Here is a 14,767-nt window from a genome sequence, read left to right as displayed (position 1 = left end):
CTTAATTTATTATTAGCCTCGCTAAAGTACCCCTTTCTGGGTAGAAATTATGTAAATTCATGATAAATGAAAAGTTATATTGCAACATGCAAAGTTGTTTTCCTAAAATGCGATTGTAAAAACTGCAAAAACGCCCATAAAAACTGCAAAACATAAAAGGTGATACTGCATATTACATTGTATTTCTGTATGAACCTAACAAGCCTTCTTGCCAGACTTAGTAAATATTCGTAAACAGGGGGCGAGGTAGTGGTAAAAAACGCAAAAAAAGCCTTACAAAAACCGCAAAACTGGAAGTTTATAAATATCTTCCCATAGACCCAAGGAACCCTTTTACCAAAATTGGTAAAGATCCATCTACAGAGGACGAAGTAGTGGTAAAAACCGCAAAACTGAAAACTTATTCCTCCGTATGGACCTAATAAGCCTCCATATTAATTTTGAAGATCCATCAACACCCTGCGAAGTAAGTATATGGACATATAGCACAGTACTATTACATTTATATAGATATTATACAGCAAACCAGCTTTTACGTGGCAGCTGCTTAGGCTATTGTAATTTTTCGATCTCTTAACAACTTTGCAACAATACAGCCTTCTAAGAAAACTGACCCGACATGGCCAGGTGAGTAAGGCACTCGACCCGTAATCCGAGGGTCGAGGTTTGAATCCCGTTACACCAAATATGATCGTCCTTTCAGACGTGGGGCGTTATAATGTGAGGGTCAAAATTGGCGGTGGTTTGTGTTGTGATGACCAGCTGCTTTGCCTGTAGTCTTACACTGCTAAATTAGGGACGGCTAGCGTAGATAACCTTGTGTAGCTTTGCGCGAAATTCAAAACACAAACAAACAAATTCTAAGAAAAACTTGTTTTACAACAACACGTTAAAGTAAAATACCATCACGTGCTTTATAACGCGAGACTGCTTAGATAAACCTTAGCTACCATGATACTTATGCAAAATATATATAAAGGGAAGAAAATATGTTACCAAATATATATATTTCTTTTAATACAATATGCAGCGCCGCACTTCGAGGCAATTCAAACCAAAGACCACTTAACATAAAAGCAAAAAAGTTATACAAGGGAAGAGTCGTTTTCGGATTGTTTCTTTAGTGATACGTAACTTCATTAAAAAGATTCAATGTACAAAACTTAATATTTTTATATATTTTACTAATATAAACTGTAATGCTCTTATATATGAAAAGTGATACCGTTTAGTGAAAGATATTTTATACGAACTATGAAGTCTCAGTACTACATTTAAAATTGTATCAATAAACATATAGTCAAATATTCACGTGCAGTCCGAGAAAAGTTGCGTTTATTTTTTAATTTAGAGCAAAACTACACGAGAGCTATGTGCGTTAATTATCCCTAATTTAGCAGTGTAAGACTAAAGGGAAGGCAGTAGCCATCACTACCCACCGCCAACTCTTGGACTACTCTTTTACCAACGAATAGTGAGATTGACGGTAACGTTATAACGACCTCACGGCTGAAATAGCAAGCACGGTTGGTGTGACGGGGATCCGAACCCGTAACCTTCAGATTATGAGTCTAGTGCCTTAACCACCTGTCCATTCCATTCCTGTTTTCATAGTAAAGCGAGTACTTTTTATTTAAAACTGTGTTATATTATACAGAAATGGTTGTTACACATACTACAGTTATTTTTCTAATTGTCTAAGTTCTGAATACCCAAAGTTTCAAATGTATGAATTTTGTTTGTGGTGTGGTTCAATATATAGCGCATGAGTTTTGGTTATATACATAGATACTGATATACGCGCTACTACCGTTATAGTAAGATGATTCATGAAAGTGTTTAACAATATTTATTTTTTTAAGAGTTTTGCAGTACATTTATTTATTATTAAGTACAGTAATAGAAGGGACTGACAAGGTTTTCAAATAATTCATGCGCCGAAAACCATCCTATTGAATTCCTAAGTGAAAACCTGTCATATATATATACTAATAATAAGATAAAAGGTCGCTAAGGTTTACGGTACATCAATGTTTCGTCTACTTCCTACCCGATCATGTCAACGAAACTCGCCCCTACAGGGCTTGGTTGTTTTTGTTCTTGTTTTGAATTAAGCACAAAGCTACACAATGGGCTACCTGTGCTCTGCCTACCACGGGTATCGAAGTCCGGTTTTTAGCGTTTAAATCCGCAGACATACCGCTGAGCCACTGGGGGCAGAGGGATTGGACTATTGTTACAAGATTTATCTAGCTTACTTGACTGGTCTGAGGGTATCTACTTTTAATATACCTATAAATATATACAGAGTTTTTATTAATAGTAAACATATCATAGACATACATAAATATCTTTTCAACCCGATTTAAACCAACAGATGGCGCTACAAACTGGTGGATAAATACAATTTCTATAGGTAAAGTATATACTTTATATAAGAATAACATAAAAAAGATTTTATTTTTTTTTTAATTTGCGCAAAGCTACATGAGGGCTATCTAAACTAGCCGTCCCTAATTTAGCAGTGTAAGATTAGAGGGAAGGCAGCTAGTCATCACCACCCACACTCACCTCTTGGGCTACTCTTTTACGAACAAATAATGGGATTGACCATCACATTATACACCCCCATGGGGGAAAGGGGGAGCATGTTTAGCGCAACAGGGATTCGAACACGCGTCTCTCGGAATACGAGTCGAACGCCTTAACCCACCTGGAACATGAAAAGAAAGCAAGCAAGAATATTATAAATATATATATATTAAGATTCAGTAGAGATCGTGCTACAAAAGTAAGGAAATAATAATCAAAATTTATAAACCTCAATCCCTACTGTGACAGTTTTATACACTTATCTACTGATCAAAGTAAGTATTAAATTTTATGTAGTTCTGATTGTGATTTTTAATTATTGTAAAAGTTATAGCTATCGTGGATATGGCTATTCTGAAAGTTTATATGTATCGTGTTCATTGCATAGACATAAAAAACTGAAATATATAGGGAAAAAATTAAAACTTTAACGGAAAATAGGTATCATTGGTTATTGTTAAAATTTCTGTAAAAACTATTCAAAACAAATTAAGTGTCATAATAAAAAGTACAGTAATAAGTAAAGTGATACGACTTGGATATATTTTAAAACGATTTTCAGTCTATACTTTGGATGGTATCGTGATTTAGACTGCTTCATTTAACTATATGGATCATAATGCCATCCAAAATACCCAATGGTTCCTAATTTCTTTTAAAATTGTTTATTTATTTTTACTACTCATACAAGTATTTATTAATACTTTACGTATTTTCATACAATAGCGTTTATCAATACGTCATATGATATTTATACGATGTTGATCAATATATCAATTATTTTTACGTGTTTATCGATGTGTTTTGTTATTTACACAAGTCGATCTTTAATCAACCGTAAACTATTTAACACAAGTGAAATGTGGTGATTAACACTTATGATTAGGGAGAGAGAAGGGAGACATGCTGTGTGTGACAAGCCCTGTTGCACGTGCACCTTCTGTCACATCGAACTCGTACAGATTGACGGTCAAGAGACATGATCTTCTTTTAAATTACATAAATTATATATATATTCTTTGTTTATATTCAACTCAAGATGCACCATGTGATGGGCACTTTCGATAGTCTTTCTTCTAATATTGTTAAGCAGGCTCTACTATACTGAAGTGAGCACTGCATTTTAAATTTATAATGCGTTCAGATTTACAACTGTAAGGTCACTCTGTGCTCCTTCAACTGTGATATCCAAGTACATCTCTCGAGTTCTCAGATTTCTTGGGCACAGAACACAAAAGACGAGAAGGGAAAGGTTATCCGAGGTCACTACTCTCATTGGTGGACACGTGAAATCATGTGTCTTTATCCTTCGTAATTGATGGACTTAAAGGTCAATGCTTAAATAACGAACATTCATCATCACAGTATGGACAAAATTCTCCAAGTTATGGACGTTTAGTACTTGTGCGTCAACGCCAAATATCGGACTCTTGTATGATCGTCAGATAGTATTCTCCATTATCATAGAATGTGGAATATGTTCGTTAGAATTGGATTGTAAACCAGGAATCCTAACAAATAGTTCGCGCACGCTAATAACTAGGACAACCTCAGCTTTTCCATTCATTATTTTGGTGTGTTGTTCATACTGTTGTACAATTTGCATGTTGTTCATACCGTTGTATACGATCTGGCATGGTCAGGTGGTTAGCGCTCTTAATTCTTAACATGCGAGTCGAAAATTAAAAAAAAAAAAAAAATGTAGGCCAAGAGCTTTTGGGGTGTTGTGCGGACTAGCTACTTTCCCTCTAGTCTTATCACTGCTAAATTAGGGGCGGCTAGCATAGATAGCCCTTGGGCAGCTTTACACAAAACTGAACAAAACGTATCATTGTGTACGTTATGTTTTTCTATAAAATATTACTATTAAACCGATTTTGACTGAGTTTCACAAGTCAGTCATGAGATACCTGGAACGTTAAATATAACCAAAAACGAGTGACATTGCGACAGATTAAACTGTTAGACGTGTGTGTTTTAGGGTGATTTTAAGATTGTAGTAAGTCAGACTTCGCGAGTTTCTTAGTTATCTATACTTAGTATGTATACTTTATTAACGATGCTGTTTTTTTACGTCTACTATACCAAAACATTAACATGAAATAATGATAACGCGTGGCATTTCACCAAATTAATAAAGTATTTTGAACACGCATAACAGTATATATACACAATGAATAAACGAACGACTTCAACTAAGACATTTTAATGACCTTACGTCTTAAGATAATTATTTACTACCTAAATATTTCCATGAAAAAATATATAGCCACGATACAATACAACAGTATGCTCAGCAAAAAAATTAAGTCTGAATAAATAAATATATGTACTGTCGACACGTGGATACATCATGTAGTGCCTATCATAAAGTCGCATGCATGCTTTCATCACAGGGTACTATAGATTAAATAAAGTTCTTTGCTCCCAAGTGAAAATTAACTGTATACGCAATGCATATGTAATTTCAGCATTTACCCACTCGTGATATTTTTCTATTGCTATATTGTACATTGCTTTACTTTGTTTCAGGGCTTTTTTAAATATATTTTCACTATCTACAATATATTTAAATTATTTCTACCTCACAACATAGTACAGCTCACGGAAAATTCGCAATTCCTAAATGACGTCATGGAATATTTTCAAACATCGACCATGTGGGACACTTCCACGGTCACGTGCAATAACCTTTTTATCCGATAAACACACATTTCAAAACTAGTATATTAAATACTTTCAATTCACTATTCGTTACACAAAATAACAGTTTATTACAGGATATCAATTTATGAAACGACATTATATTCAAACTTTTTTTTTGTAAATACAAACACGAAAATGTCTCAAAATTAAACTATATCTTTCATAATGGAATAACTTTTCAACGAAAAATCAGTTCATTTTTGTATTTTGTGAATGACTGATTTACAAACACAAGAATTTAACTTTTATAACGCACGCAGAACTGAAATCTATTCTACATATATAAATGCCTTAATACTATACATTTACAAATACCTCAATGTGATATTTCAAAAGGTAGCTAATCACTATTAACAACGTTTTAGCACTGTGCACAATGAATAGTTTTTTATAAATAAATTTTAAAAATGTTTATCTTTTTGAGTAAATTAATAACAAAAAACAGAGATTTTAACTTTTATTTGGAACAAGGGGGTGTTTTACCTAGATGTTTAATTGTCTAGTATTTTGCATATACATTACATGTAGACGTAAAGTTTAAAAGCTATTAAAGATTAATAGAGAACATTAATAGGAAGTGAAAGTTTTTCAACATTGTGGATATTGTAGACATTCCTGATACTTCAAATACACATTATTTAAATTTCAGCTACAAGAGAAAGAGGTTTTAAAAAGATCAGAAAAATTTCTGATTAAGTTGACATAAGAAAAACAAAGAGAAAGAGAATCTTTTATTAAGGTTTATATGGAAAATTACCTTCGAAAATGGAATCTGATCTATAGTATAATGGTAACAAAGGTTTCTCAACATATGATGTTACAGACTCCTCATTATTCTTGTTTCATTTCTTATTTCAGATAAAAACGCAAACAATAAATTATTTCAATGACTGAGCTAACTCAAAAGCTAGACAGTCCAAACATAAATTTCTCTCAGAACTGACAATTTCAAATAAATTGGAAAATGGTGTGCCTTGATTGTTTAGGTACATAAACATCTGCAAGTTGTTGTTTTTTATATTTACCATACCATGAATTTTGCCCAAGTGTAGCACAAAAGAAATGTTACATAGCAGTAGGTTGCTGAATTAATCAACTGTTTTTCCATTCCTATTCTATAAAATGGCTGCATGACTTAGATTGTGCTTATGACTGATAAATTTTAATATATTACACCAGGAAAACATACTAATGGAAAATTAGTTATTATCATACAAAACTGTTATTGGAAACTGATGACTATCAAACATTTACAATAAACTGTAAAAACAAAGTGTTACTGGAAATTATTACACAACACAAAAATTAATAGTAAACACAGAAAACAGTATTCTCAAGACAGCTGATATGGATATTAAAACTGTAATTAAAATAAAGTACAGAACAATGTTTCAATTTTCCTAGGTCATCTTTAGGTTAACAAAAATGCCGTTCTGTACTTTATTTTAAAGTGTTAATACCCATACCAGCCATCCTGAGATACATTTTTATTTCAAGTGGGTTTCTCATCATCACACATTTTCACATTTATTCTTTTAGCTTACAAGAGAAATTCCCCTTATAACTTAAGTACTGCTAATCTCTAGCTATTTGTTGACTGGACTAGTAAAGCAGCTCAACTTTCACAGATGTCTTGTACATCATGATTCCTGTACTACCAGAATGACTATTTAAATTCAAATTAATACTATTATTCTGCAAAATAATATCTGGTTGAGAAATGAAAATATTTGTTTGTGCCTATTAATCTTAGTTTTTCAGTAGTAACAGGAATGGCAGTTCTGATGCACATTGCTATTTTTGGTGTTAAAGGTCCCTTCATGACATAAAATCCAGTATGTTTAAGTACATAATGTACAAACAAAAACAGACCACTTGACCCTTCAAAGCCTTACACACTATTGGGCATCAACTGCTCTCTCAAACACTCTGAAGGGATTAGACAAAAGTTGTCTGCTATGAATAGGGGAAAAATAAATTAATTGGAGATGCTAATTTAATAATTAAAAAAATTATTAAATATTCAATATATGAATGTTCTCATAAAAAAATGGAGCTAAAATCAACAAATCAGAATGACTTGTAAATTTTATAAAAGATAAAATAAGAAACTTAAATTTAATGGAACAATGGGAGATTCAGAGAATTAAAAAAAGATCAAGAGAGTTGTTGTCAAATGGAAAGTTAATAAAAAAACTATGGAAAGAAAGGTTGGGTGAAAACTTGAAAATTAATAGCATAGATTTCTTTAAATACATTAAAGATAAACAAAATGTCAAAATAAGAATAGGGCTAATACCAGAAAGATAACGATGGTTATGGGATGGCTATGTTCCTGGATTCTATTTTTTCTTTAAATTTCATTGATGAAGATTTAAGCAGTGTTCCTTGTCCTGAACAACTTTTAGATGAAAACAAAAATGAACAAGATGATCACATTAATTCTGAGGTTGTGAAAAATAAAACACAACAAATTGAGAAGTTTAAAGAATAAATCACCTGAGCCAAATAATATTTGCCTAAGGGTGTTGAAGGAGCTTAAGGATTGGTTATGCAAACCATGTGGAACTATTTTATTTTCTAACTCCTCATAAAGTAGGCAGGTGTCAAAAGATTAGAAGTTAGCTAATATTACTCCTCTTTTCAAAAGAAGTGAATACTGTCCTTGTAATTAAAGACCTATTATTCTTATATCAGTAGTAGGAACATTTGTTTCAAATTTGATAAGAGATTACTTGCAAAGTCATTTAATAGAGTTTACAATTTTGTTGAAGAAAATCAGCATGGTTTATTAAGGAATATACGGCCTTAAAGGTTTGTTTTGAATTTCACACAAAGCTACATAAGGGCTATTTGTGCTACCCATCCCTAATTTTGCAGTATAAGACTAGAGGAAAGGCAACTAGTCATCACCACCCACTGCCAATTCTTAGACTACTCTTTTATCAACAAATAGTGAGATTGACTGTTACTTATAATGCCCCATGGCTGAAAGGGCGAGCATGTTTGGTGTGACGTGGATTCAAACCCATGACCCTCAGATTACGAGTCAAGTGTTTTAACCACCTGGCATGCTGGGCCCCTGCCTTAAAGAATGGAGGAGAAAAAAACTATGTTTCACAAGTACTCTATTCATTAATGACCATGGTTTCACCATCAGGTTTAGACTGAAAAGGTTTGTAAACAGGTTTATATATTTTAACCAAAGAACAGGAAATAGCCTTCAAATTCACCTTGAAACAAGTGGTGAGGAGCTTAAGTTGGTTCGGTCATTTATAACTTTTCTGGAGTTGTTTTGATACTTCTATATATATTTCTAAAACTTCCAGGCTATTAATATTTTTTACTTTTCTTCAAAGATATGCAAGAATTTGCTTTTTTTAATTTTTTTTTCCTTGATCAAAGTGATGTTTAGCTTCAATAAGGTGTGCTACTGGTTATAAGAAGAATACTGATCAAAGTGGTGTTTAGCTTCAATAAGGTGTGCTGCTGGCTATAAGAAGAATATGTTGTTGCTTTAGAAAATGATTTGGTTTATTTGATAAGTTGAGTGAATAGAAGGCAGGTGGCTTTTAAATATAATAAATGCAAGGGAATGTATTTGAGCTTTGACAATCTGAATTATCAGTATATATAATTTTGATAGAAATAGCCTCAACTGTGTTGCAGCAGAAAAGATCTTGATGTTTAGATTGACCAGTCTCTCAAGCAATCCAAGTAGTATACTGTCGCTAGTGATACGGAAAATAGGATATCATGCTTTACCTACAGAAATATTGAATACATGCCAAAAGAGGTTATAATGCCATTGTGCAGGTCATAAGTGAGATCACATCTGGAGTAATGTTTAGTTTAAAGTTCCTTAATATAGAGAGAACACTGAATTACTGGAAAAGGTTCAAAGAAGGACTAGTATGATGATACCTTGATGAAACTGTTGTCCAATGAGGACAGGTTAAAATCACTGAAAGTTTTTTTTTGAGGAAAGAATTTAGAGGAGATCTGATTCGAGTGTTCAAGATTGTAAACAGAAGTGTTGATGCATCATCTTTTTCCATATTTGATGATTAAAATGGTGAGACCAGGGAATTTAAAACATACTTTGGCAAAATAGGAGTGATGTTCAGCTAATAGTTTTATTCTTCTAACAGGGTTGTTGGCCTTTAAAAGGGAGTTGCCTTCAGATGTAAATGCAGTTAATTTACAGGTGTTTAAGGGAAGGTTTGAAAAGTGATAAAGACGAGCTTTGAGTGTGTTACTTTTATCTTAGAGTTTAGTGGATCTGATGGCCGAGATGAACCAACAAGTCATATGTTGCCCTTAAATTATATGTATTTATATGTAAAGTGCTAACAAATACTACTACTCATAGCAACTCATTCCATAAACCAATTGTCTTTTTAACAAAAACAAAAAACATCTGTCTTGACCATACTCTTTCCTGTTTTCTTTAAATGTTTAACTTTTAAGCAGGGGTTTATTTTAACTTTTCCAGGAAGTGGTTAGCTGAGCTAGTGCTAGAGAAATCTACCAGCAGAAGAGACATTCCACTAGCCAACTGTACTTTTCAAAGACTGCTTATTAAAAATGTTGAGTTATAATTTGTATTAACACAGGAATGTTAAAGAAATAAAACATCTCCACATAATATATTGCAACAACTATATAGTCACCAGGCTACCACTGTAAACTTTTCTGTACAGCTTAACATTAATAAAATAAATTAATTTACACAGGAAAAAAGAAAAAGGTTGTGTCCATAAAGATGGTTAGTGTTTGAAATATAACCACCCTCAACCAAATCAATCCCCACAAGCATGCAGTCTTACTTAGAGCATTTAAAATCTGTACACAAAAATACTTGGTAATTTAAAATGTTGCAAATGTCACCTCCAAACATGAAGATATCTTCCTTTTTGATATATCATGAAAAGGGAAGTAGAGTGGTGATTAATTTATCATGATTATTGAACACAAAGTAGCTTTACATTAGTATTTAAATATGGTATAATAAGTAAGGTATAGAGTTATCGGCTTGGGCTAAAAAACTCCTGTACGTATAGCTCTGTAGATAGAACTTCAGAGTTTTAATATGATCTGAGGGTTTCTGATCTGGCTTACTCATGAGAAAATGCCTTTCACCACTTTCAAATAACTCTAAAAGAAAGAAAGGATCTTGACAGTTCCAACAGAAGGTTATGCACTAGTTTTTGATATCTCAAACAGAAAGAAAGGTACTGGTTTTGATAATTACAAGAGGAAAAAGTTAGTTCTTGAAAATTACCACAATTATGTACTGCTTTTTGGTGTTTCCAATATATAAATGATACTTGTTCTGGATAATTACAATAAAAATAAAAGATACTGTTCTTGTAAAAATTTTAATCAGTAATAATAACAATGCCCATGTATTCATACTATTATATTATCTTATATTGTAGTATGCATGTAAACATAATTTACAAATTGTAGAGTACTGTACATACAAACAAACAATTTAATCACCCTAAAATATTTAGCTTTATTCTTCCAAAGATAAGTTTCTTACCTGTGTGCTAATGCCAGATATGATTTCTAGAGATATGCCTTAATGAAGGAGTTTATAATTTGAAGAAAAACAAAACACCTGCCCAAGGACCAAAATAAAAAATCTACACATTCTTTCTGCATTCCACAAAAAACTAGAATGTAATTTTAACAGCAAGTACAATTATTATAATTCTGTTGGCAGATATATGTTGTTGGGAATAAATTATACCATATTTTGCATCCAAGTTTTCATGTGAACCTAAGAAACTAATAAAAGAAGTTTACCTTATTTCTACCATGTAACTAAAGTGACATTTAATGTGCATAGTTAACAGTTTAAAACTTTTGTATTTCTTATCAACTTGTATATCCTTCCTAGAGTTTAAAATCAAACTGTAGGTAAAAGTAATAATAGTTTTGCATTAACTTAAATGTTTGTTACCATGAGAATTACTAATGATTTGTGAATTAAATATATATAGTTTTGATCTGATACACATTTTTCATTGACTGGTACATGCCAAATACCTGCAGTTCTGAATTTCCAAGAATTTGCACATCTTCTTACAAATCTAATTTTCAGCAGCAGAATACACAATATAAAAAATAAAAAAAGCCATAATGGTAAAATTTGGTGTCCTAGGAACCCAGTGATACAAGATCCAAATCTCTGTAATTTCCTTGTGAAGTGGCATAAAAACAAACAAAATGAGCAGTAGTTATAAATTTAACAGCAAAAGGGTTAAAGCTCTGTTGACACTTCACTTAAAACTTTGGTCTTCTAAGAAAAGGGAGGAAAAAACCTATCAAAAAAAAAAAAAAGACTCCAAATTGTGGACTTGTTTCCACAAGGACATAGGAGGATTAGATATATGTAGAGCATGATTTATGTAATTAAAATTATTATAGGTTTAATGATGTTATGGTAATCTGTTTAAAGATGGAATGAAACGACTGTAGGTATAAGCTTTAATTTACATAGTAACAGGTTCAAGCTATTAAAGCCTAGCAGCAGATCATGCTGCAAAAATGACTTTTTTTTATGTTAGAGTAATAAATTTGGAAATGGTTTGCTTAATAGCAGGTATGTGCAATTAGTTTTGGTTGTTTTAAGCATTTAAGCTATATCCTTACCAGAATAACTTTTTGTTTAGCTCAAAGTCAGTAACTTTCTCTGATTGGAACTTAATTATTAACATAAAATTTGACATTTCAGTTGGCTGGATTTATCATTTCTATGAGCTATATTTGCCTTTTAAGTTATAGGTAACATTTTGAACTTATTAGCATAGGTCAAGCACTGTGATGACATATGATAATAGTTCAAAAAGATTATCTTCAAATCAGCAGGCAAACACTGTTGAAGAAACATCTCCACTTCATTCCAGCCTTTTCCAGTTAAACCTTGCTTCTAAAAAAAGATTTTGTTGCTTTAGTGACTGCTGGATATCATCAATGAACCAAACAACATTCCATTAACTTATTCTTACTAATATTAACAAAAGGCTATTCAACTATGGTCATCCACATCTACACCAAAATCAGTCTGGTAAAAACACTTAAATCTACATTATATTCTAATCTTTAATACAGAAAAACTTACTGTCTCTTGATTAGCTTGGAAGATATCATCATCGGGTGGGAAGAACAATCCAATTTTACTTCCGAAGCTCAACAGGGACCTTCATGCGTTCAAAGTCTTTCCACTGGAACATTAAAGACTCAAAGCATGTCAGACAGGTGATAACACTTTCCCCCTCTGTTTATTGCTAGAAAACCAGCTGGTCTGGAATGCTCGATGAGAAAAGGGAAATCTTCCACAGATATGGAGCGTGTGCTCTTCCTGTAAGTAGTGATTCCACATATAAACACACGTAATGGTAAGTATCGTGCACTGACGTTGCCAGGGGTTGCTATCTTCAGGATAAGGTGAAGTTTCATAAGCAATCCACTGAGCTGTCAACGAGTGGTAACAAAAAGTACACACAAAACAGCTGCTATCTTCTTTAAGAGGCTCACTTTTATTAGGAGGCATATGCTTGAACAGAAATGGGAAGAAAGCTGTTTCTTCTTGGTTTGGATGTGCCCATAGTGAATAGGTTCGAGTTGCTGAAGAACATTCTCCACACACAAAACACACTGCAGCAAAGTGTAAAACCATCTTCTAAAGGATCAGCAATTCTTCTGCTCAGTTGAGTTTTATCAGGTGTTGCTGCATCCTCTAACTTGAATTTTGACTTATTTATGAAAGAGCTAGTACTTGGTCCAAAACCTGCATCTTGGTATGTTAATTGTGGTAGTGTGCGAGTTGTGGATACAGAATTAAATGTAGTTAGCAACACTTCATTTTGGGTTGAGTTTGCATTTCTATTGGGGCATGCTTATCCAAGTGAGAAATCTGAAGTTGGGGAACAGAGACCTGTGGTGAAGCATCATGAAGTGAACCACATGATGTTAATGAACTTTCAAGTTTTACAGTTTTTGTAAAAGGTATTTTATATTGTCTTTTTCATTTGGCATTCTAACAGCTTCAAATGTTTCCCACTGGGTTTTCATTAAAGTGGGTTTCTCGACATCACTGGTCTGTACTATGGTTTAGCAGGTGGTTCTAGTGTCAGTTCTCGCCGCCATGATATAAATAATATTTTATCCTATAAAGTGACGTATTTTTTGCCATAAAGAGTAATAGCAATATATTTAACGAATGAAATTCAGCTAAAGGTAATAAGTTGAATTACATAACATATTCACCCACCAATGTTTAGTATAAGCACACATGAAATTTTAGGATAGCTAATTGAGTTAACTCGATTCGAATGAAAATGAATGAAGGCAAATGTTTATCGATTGCTTCTAAATTTTTTAAACACAATTTAAAATATTACAGGACTTTGGTAACTACGCCTTCAACTACGACATTGTTGACCCACTGGGGCCACCAATGGCCGTTGGGAGGCTGGAGACGGATACGGAAACAAACTTGGAGCCTACAGTCTGACTGACATCGACGGTCGTTACCGCAGAGTTGAGTACGTTGTTGATGGTGCTGGTTTCTGTGCTGCGGTTAAGACCAACGAACCAGGAACCGCCGCTAGTGCTCCTGCTGAAGCCGTTGTGGCCTCCAGCCAACCAGGTGTTGTCGCTACGGACCTACTGTAGTGAAGGCTCATGTTACGACTGCCTATGCATATGGAAATCCTGTTCACGCCGCTGGTATCCATAGGGCTCCTGTGTATGGAACTGGATTCTTGAAGTATCATTAAATGCACATATGTATTTTAGTCCTTTCATTAAGATGTATCAATGTACACACATATGAATTATCTTAAAGAATATTCTGTTTCGGCTACTAACATTCTGAGCTTCAAATTCTCGACTACCTAAACCCGAATTCTTCCGAGTATTAGTATCTTATCTTTATTTACACAAAGTCTTAACTTATTGCAGTATGCTGAAAATGATAGCGTGTGAGACAGAACTGTATCGTTCTGTCCACCGAGGGGAATTTTTGTATGTACTCACAACTGCCTGTATAGTTTGTATTTATGTAATACATCTTATTTGGTTGGTACAGAAGAACTAGTATCAAATACTTTTCGCGTGTTTTTCAACATAGCATTTTCGAGAATAAAAGTGCCATTGAAAGTCGAGCTGTGAACCAGCTGAATAATTACACCTAATGACTCGATTTAATACAACTTATTGCACGTTAACGTTAATATTTATTTATTTTTTTATAAAGATAAAACTTTTGTTTTTTTCTCTTTCTTGTTCATCAGCACATTAAACATGACATTAGCTGTGTGTTTCGTACCAACACAGAATAAAATTTTAAAAATAAGTTTCTCAGTCCTAGCTCTTCAGAAAAGAACCCGTATACATTAAGACAATATTTGAACAATGTTCAGCGAACTACCTGAATGGAAATATTAGTATAACT

The 14,767-nt window shown here is 33.2% G+C and overlaps 1 protein-coding gene, 1 long non-coding RNA gene and 1 pseudogene across 2 annotated transcripts in view; 1 reads left to right on the top strand and 2 right to left on the bottom strand.

Annotated features, from left to right (window-relative positions):
- Positions 1 to 13,721, bottom strand: part of LOC143243413 (uncharacterized) — a 140,576-nt gene extending 126,855 nt beyond the window's left edge. Inside the window, exon 1 of the long non-coding RNA XR_013024487.1 lies at positions 12,431 to 13,721. This is a non-coding gene — a long non-coding RNA (uncharacterized LOC143243413). The remainder of the gene's footprint in view (positions 1 to 12,430) is intronic.
- LOC143243412 (uncharacterized) overlaps positions 1 to 14,767 on the bottom strand; it is a 53,153-nt gene that overhangs the window by 23,196 nt on the left and 15,190 nt on the right. The gene's annotated exons all lie outside the window — the stretch shown is intronic.
- On the top strand, positions 13,072 to 13,986 carry LOC143243228 (adult-specific rigid cuticular protein 15.5-like; annotated as a pseudogene).

This window comes from Tachypleus tridentatus, unplaced genomic scaffold (assembly GCF_004210375.1).
Source record: "Tachypleus tridentatus isolate NWPU-2018 unplaced genomic scaffold, ASM421037v1 Hic_cluster_2, whole genome shotgun sequence".
Taxonomy (NCBI): domain Eukaryota; kingdom Metazoa; phylum Arthropoda; class Merostomata; order Xiphosura; family Limulidae; genus Tachypleus; species Tachypleus tridentatus.
The sequence above is the reverse complement of the archived record's forward strand: the minus strand, read 5'-3'. Positions and strand labels throughout refer to the sequence as shown.